This window comes from Myxocyprinus asiaticus, chromosome 2, assembly GCF_019703515.2.
Source record: "Myxocyprinus asiaticus isolate MX2 ecotype Aquarium Trade chromosome 2, UBuf_Myxa_2, whole genome shotgun sequence".
Taxonomy (NCBI): domain Eukaryota; kingdom Metazoa; phylum Chordata; class Actinopteri; order Cypriniformes; family Catostomidae; genus Myxocyprinus; species Myxocyprinus asiaticus.
In genome coordinates, this window is record NC_059345.1 from 15412537 (window position 1) to 15419664 (window position 7128).

The 7128-nt window shown below is 40.2% G+C and overlaps 1 protein-coding gene across 2 annotated transcripts in view; it reads right to left on the minus strand.

The window, feature by feature from the left end:
- Nucleotides 1–7128, minus strand: part of sdhaf2 (succinate dehydrogenase complex assembly factor 2) — a 487549-nt gene that overhangs the window by 189311 nt on the left and 291110 nt on the right. The window lies entirely within an intron of this gene.

The following is a 7128-nucleotide window of genomic DNA, read 5'->3' on the forward strand; positions in this document are numbered from 1 at the left end:
CTTTTTTCAGTTTTAAATGAAGCTATACCATTCTCATTTAGTGTACAAAAGTGAGTATGAGTGCAAACAAAACTGTCAACACCATCAGTCTCTTAGGAACAGGGAGCTGTTGTCTTGTGGAAGGATTTGCAAACTGCAAATGCATTATAAACTGTCTCAATTAAGAAATTATTACAAAAGGGAGTTTTATGTCTCAGGAAAAAGTATAATTTTATGTATGTGTAAATGTTACTGTAGCCAGCTGCTAGTTAGATGTGCAGTGTTAAACCTCACTCCCCTGGCCTCAAGAGGCGCACTAGCGACTGATGCTAGGGGCTGTAGTCTTTAGCCTTCCATGCCGGCTGATGCCGGTTTGAATCCTGCTTGGAGCGGGTGGAGCAGGACCGGTTACAGTGGTGCCGTGACCCAGATGGGAGTGAGGTTTGGGGGGGGGTGAGTGTAATGGTAGCCAGTGTGTAAACCTCACTCCCCTGGCCTCAAGAGGGGCACTAGCGACTGATGTTAGAGGCTGTAGCCTTTAGCCTCCTCATTAGTGCACCCGCCTCCCATGCCAAAGACCCCGGTTTGAATCCCGGAGTGGGTTGTGCAGGACCGGTTACATAAAGACACCAATTAAAGAGATACCAACATATCGGTGATGATGACAAAGGTTCTTGCTGACTTGGAGGATCTCGCTGTAATACGTTGAACGATTACGGCGATGGAAATAAAATTCTCTGAGTTAGTTACAAGAGTGTCGGATTCTGAGAAACTAATCGATTATTTGGAGTCTTCGGAGAGGGAATTAAACGCTAATCCGCCCGTGACCAAAGTTGATCTGGAACGTATTCTTGAAAAGCTTGAAGATCTTGAGAATAGAAGCTGCAGGAATAATGTCAGAATTGTTGGAATTCCTGAGCATGAGGAGGGCAGAGATATAGTGAAATTCCTAGACGACCTCTTCCCGAGTCTGCTCGACATAACAGGCCACAAGTTGGAAATCGAGCGAGCTCACAGAGTCCCTGCTCGGAGATCTGCTGAGGGAGATAGGCCCTGATCGATTCTGGCCAAATTTCTGAGGTCATCCGATAAAGATCTTGTGTTGCGCCAGGCGAGGAGCAAAGGGAAGCTTTCTTGGAGGAATCAAAATATTTTCTCGTTCCCGGACTTTGCAAGTTCGAAACGTGATCGGTTCAAGGAATGTAAGAAACTCTTGCATCAGCGAAAGATCACTTTTGCGCTGATGTTCCCGGCCAAACTGAGAATAGAAACAAAGTACGGTCGCAAAGTATTTACATGTCCCAATCAGGCAATGTCTTTTATTGAATCAATGGGTGAGTAAACTATTGAGTGTTTCTCATGTGAGTGGGTCGACTCGCTGTACTTACTCTGGCTTTTGAGGAAGCTGGGCGTCATTTTGGTTTCTTTTTGCATTGGCTCTGCCTAGCGGCTGGAGTTTGTTTTGTGAATAACACTTTCCTTAAAGAAGCTTTTGCATTGATGGAAGATTACTTTCGCATGGAAGTTCCCAGCCAGTTTGAGAGTGGACACTACGGATGACCGCAAAATATCTACATGCTCACACAAAGGATGTCTTTTATAAAGTTGACGGATTGAGTAAGTCATGGTATATACTTTTATGCGGCCTCCGAGTGAATTGACTTGACCATCCGGGGGTGTTGTTTTTGTTTCTTTTTGTGTTGGCTCCGCCTAGCGGCTGGAGCTTGTGCCATTTACGGGACACTGGAATGATTACGTCATCCACTGAACTCATAACAGCTGGCACACTGAACATTCGTTTGTCTATCCATGAAACTGAACGGTTTTATATCAGCTGAAATTTGTTTTGTGGAGGATCACACCTTTAAAACAGTTCTGTGAATTAATCTACATGTTCTGTGTTCATTCTTCTTTTTGGCTGGGGGTTATTTTACAAAGTATTTTCTGTTATGTAATTTTGCTTCACAAATTTGTGAGGCAAAATTGAGCAATCCGATGGCAAAGTTGTCGCGGGGGCTCGTGGGCGTTCATGGACCTTTTGAGTTTAGAGGGATTGTCGCCGGTTGGCTCTCTCGCGCATGTTTTTCTTTTTTCTGTTTGTTTTGTTCGGGGGGGAAGTTTGGTGTGGAATGTGGTCTGTATAATTTTGTTTTTGACACACAATTTATTTTTTCTACTTCATCAAAATGTAAAATGTTAATAGTGTACTATCTCTCTCCACATGGAATGTGAATGGGTTTGGGCACCCCATAAAAAAAGGAAGGTTATTACTTTTCTTAAACGTAAGAAATATGATAGTGTTTCTTCAAGAAACACACCTTTCTCCGCATGAAGCGGAAAAATTTGGGAAGATATGGGGCGGGCATGTTTTCTTTAGTGTTGGCTCAAGTAAGAGCAAGGGAGTCATTATATTGATTAATAAACATCTACAATTCAAATGTCTCAAACAGATTAAAGATAAATTAGGAAGAGTCATTATTGTTTTAGCTGAAATTCAGGGGCAAAGGTTGATTTTGGCTAATATTTATGCGCCTAACGCTGATGATCAGGGCTTTTTTATAGATCTTGAAGGGATGTTGCAAACCGCTGGCACCCCTCATGATATAATATTGGGTGGAGACTTTAATCTTTTGATGGATTCAGTCCTTGATCATAGTGAAGCAAAAGTGTGTAAGCCCCCTAGAGCAACATTGACGCTTCACAAGATGTGTAAAAATCTTGGTCTTACAGATATTTGGAGACTTTTGAACCCATCTGGTAGGGACTATACATTTTTTTCATCAGTTCATAAGATTTATTCTAGAATAGATTTTTTTTTTTTTATATCCAAGTCCCTCATTTCATCTGTTGTGGATTGCTCAATTGGAAATATATTAGTCTCAGATCATGCCCTGGTGAGTTTAGAGGTGTTGCCAAATACGGAGAAAAAGAAATCATATAGTTGGCGCCTTAATGTGTCCCTTTTGCAAAATCCTGAATTCCAACAAATGTTAAAGACTGAAATCAATGTTTATATGGAGACCAATTGGTCCTCAGTTTCCACAGTGGGCATGGCTTGGGAGGCACTTAAGGTGGTTCTTAGGGGTCAGATCATACAGTATGCCTCATTCATCAAAAAATCCAAAGCACGAGAACTCATGAAGTTGGAAGGAAATATTAAAAATGCAGAAGCAGTGCTGATGCGCCGTTTGTCATCTGATGGTCTCAGAGAATTGACTCGATTGAAATACAGATATAATACTATTTTGTCGTGGAAAGTGGAGTTTTGGTTATTCTGGGCAAGACAGTCATACTTTGAGTCGGGGGACAAAGCAGGAAAACTTTTGGCTAGATATATAAAGCAGAGAGAGTCTTTTTCTACCATTCCCTCAGTGAAATCTGCTGGTGGTGAAATATTTACCTTGGCCATTGATATTAATAATGCTTTAAAAGAATTCTACTTTGATCTCTATAGTTCCACATCTTCATCTACTGATGAAGATATTAGAAACTTTGTGGAACCATTAGATCTCCCTAAACTGACAACTGAGCAAAAACATTCTCTTGATTCTGAGATAACCTTGGAGGAGCTTGACGAGGTTATTAAGGCCTTACCTACAGGCAAGTCTCCAGGGCCTTACGGCTTTGCTGCTGAGTTTTTCAAATATTATGCTACAGAACTGGCTCCAATTTTGCTAGAAGTTTATACTGAATCATTAAAGAATGGAAAGCTTCCACCAACCATGACACAAGCCCGGATCAGTCTGATTCTTAAAAAGGACAAAGATCCAAGCGAGTGTAAAAGTTACCATCCAATTTCCCTGATCCAGTTAGATGTAAAAATTTTGTCAAAAATTCAGGCTAATCGATTAAGTTATTACATCTCTTATACATATAGATCAGGTGGGGTTTATTCGGGGCCGCAGCTCTTCTGATAACATTAGGCGTCTCATCAATATCATGTGGTCAGTAGCGAATGAACAATCTCCGGTTGCTGCCATCTCACTTGATGCCGAAAAGGCATTTGATATGGTAGAATGGGATTATCTTTTTAAGGTTTTGGAAATATACGGGTTCGGGGGTACATTTATTGGATGGATTAAGTTACTTTATGGACACCCAGTAGCGGTGATACAAACAAATGGACTAATTTCAGATTATTTTACTCTGGATAGGGGCACCTGGCAGGGTTGCCCTCTTTCCCCATTATTGTTCTGTCTTGCCCTGGAACCATTAGCAACCGCAATAAGAAAGGAGGATGATTTTCCAGAGGTGGTGGCGGGAGGTATGGCGCATAAACTCTCGCTTTATGCAGATGATATTTTATTATTTGTCTCTGACCCCAGTAGATCTATGCCTTGCCTCCACAGAATTATTAATTCCATTTCTAAGTTTTCAGGATATAGAGTCAATTGGTCTAAATCCAGAGTTTTGTCTCTGACAGCATACTGCCCAGAAACGGCTTTCCAGCCGGGGTTTTCCAGTGGCCCAAACAGGGCATTAAGTATTTGGGTATTTTATTTCCAGTAAATTTGTGTGATTTAATTAGAGTTAATTTTGACCCCTTAATAAAACAGTTTTCAAGCGATGTGGGCAGGTGGGCTTCATTACATTTATCTATGATTGGGAAGGTTAATGTTATTAAAATTAATTGTATTCCAAAATTCAATTACTTACTGCAGTCTCTCCCTGTAGATGTCCCCCTCTCTTATTTCAAGCAATTTTTTTAGCATAGCAAAGTCCTTCATTTGGAATGGTAAGCGTCCCATATACATTTCAATAAGTTACATAGGCCGATTGACAAAGGTGGGCTAGGCCTACCCAAGATTTTATTATTATGCATTCGGTCTCAGACATTTGGTTCATTGGTCGCTTCCACCTGAGAGAGCCCCTCCCTGGTTCTGTATAGAACAGGAAGTTCTTGCCCCTATTTCGCCACTGCAGAGTCTTCCTATCAAATTAATCGGAGAAGCTAATTTACATCCTGTTATCTTGCTTTTGAACTCGGTATGCACAAAAGTGTCCAGACTGTTTAAATCTGACATTTTTTTAAATGTTGCCTCGAGCATATGGCTGAACCCCAAACTATGCATCAACAAGTCCCCTTTTTACTGGTCAGAGTGGATTGGGAGGGGGTTACTACACTCGGTGACCTATATGAGAATGGATTGTTGAGATCTTTCAAAATTTGGTTCAGCTTTATGGGATTCCTAGATCTCAGTTCTAAAAGTATTTACAGCTGCGCCACCTGCTCTGTACTGTTTTTGGGAGTGGTTTACACCCTCCTAAAGTGGCAGATACTTTGAGAGTGGTGATTACTGCTTTTGGAAAAGGTCATGAGGCATCCGTGTATTACTCCCTACTAATTCAGAGTCTGGGAGACGGAACTTCAACTTCTCTTAAGAGATTATGGGAGAAAGATCTAAATTTGGTATTGGAGGAGGAAGAGTGGGCTGGGATTCTAAAAAATGTCAACCCTGCATCCAGAGACACAAGGGTTCGCCTCATGCAATTTAAGATTTTACATAGAGTCTATTGGACCCCCTCTAGATTGCATAGGCTTGGTCTTAAAGACATACCCACCTGCTGGCGATGAGAAGATGGAGACACAGCGCATGTCTTTTGGGGATGTGTTAAGATGCATGAATTTTGGATGAAGATTCAGAGTTGTATATTGATTCTGTATATGTGTGTTCTGCTATTTATATTTAATGGTTGAATCAATAAAAAATGTTAATCGGAAAAAGACACTAATTAAAGAAATTGACCATTTGTGATCAACAGGAAACTGCTCTTAAGTTTTCTTGGAAATGAAATCGTAATTTCAATAATACTGTACTACCATCTGATATCCTGATACAAAATCATGTCTGTAGATTTAGCTGTTCTGTTTGAACTAACTTTTACATGTAGGGTTTCACAGACTCATGATGCTGTAGGGCAAAGGTGTTCTGAGTGGTTTATTTCATTCTAAGGACCGGAATGTCATAAGCTCAAATGTCTATGGCATTCAATGTAAGTCTATGGGATTTTTTTCCAACTATTTAATCATCCAGTTGGTAATGCTCAAGCGCCTCATCCTTGGCTTATAAACTGCAGACAGTAGTAAAGAAGTACATTTTGCAGGTTGACCTACAGTTTTATAATGGGACCTTCTAAACTCTTACTGGAGGAGACTTCAGGTCTAATGAATATGTTTATACACAAACATGCTCTAAACACACTATAGCCACTATGTAACTTTAACCACTATTTAGCAGTTATTTAGCATGAACGAACAGTTACAGTAGATCTAACTTGCAACATGTTAATAAAACCAGAAATTGCCAGTTTTTGCATAAAGACTACATTTTTAGGATTCCTGGGGGGATAAAATGTGTTTGAACTTGCAAATATGAGAACTGACCTACATTAGAACATTTAACGGATTCTATTAAAGGATTCTACTGTAGTTTTCTTTCAATTTCTATGGTCATCTTTTAAGTGTAGACATATGCAACAGAACAGGCCTATTCTTGTTTATCTTTTGAGCACATTATGTCATATTTGTGTTTGTGATTGGCTTGGCAGGTAGATAAGAGTGCAAGACGAGATGAAGCCTGTGTCAGTAAGAACACACCCGTCATGTTCACAGCAATTGCTTGCTCTAATTCAAATGTTAAGGCTGACAGACAGCAGTGAATCTCCATTATATAGTGTTAACGATAGGGTTACTATTATAATTAAAAACGCTACAGGTTCTGTTGCTGGGCTCTTCTGACTTGGGCCAATAAGCAACTCCCTAGCAAACACATAGCAACAATCTAAAAAAAACCCCTCAGAATACTATAACGACCACATAGCAATGCCCTGGCAACCATCTTCAATGGCCTGCAACCATCTTCAATGGCCTACAATAATGGCGCTAAATTTTTCACGGGCAAGCACCAATCACATTTTCTTCAGGAAAAAGTAAAATTCTCGTTTCACTTGCACCACAAAAACTCAACACAGAATCATTAATGAAAGGTAAGATGGGTACAGGGACAAAATGATATCTATGACTTCACACAACAAATCCGTTTAAAATATTTAAAACAGATGAGATTTCTGAGTTTTGCATATGCAAAGCTTAAGCAGGTGATGCTCAATGGAGAAAACGAATAAAGCTGTGAAATTAGAAATTAGAGT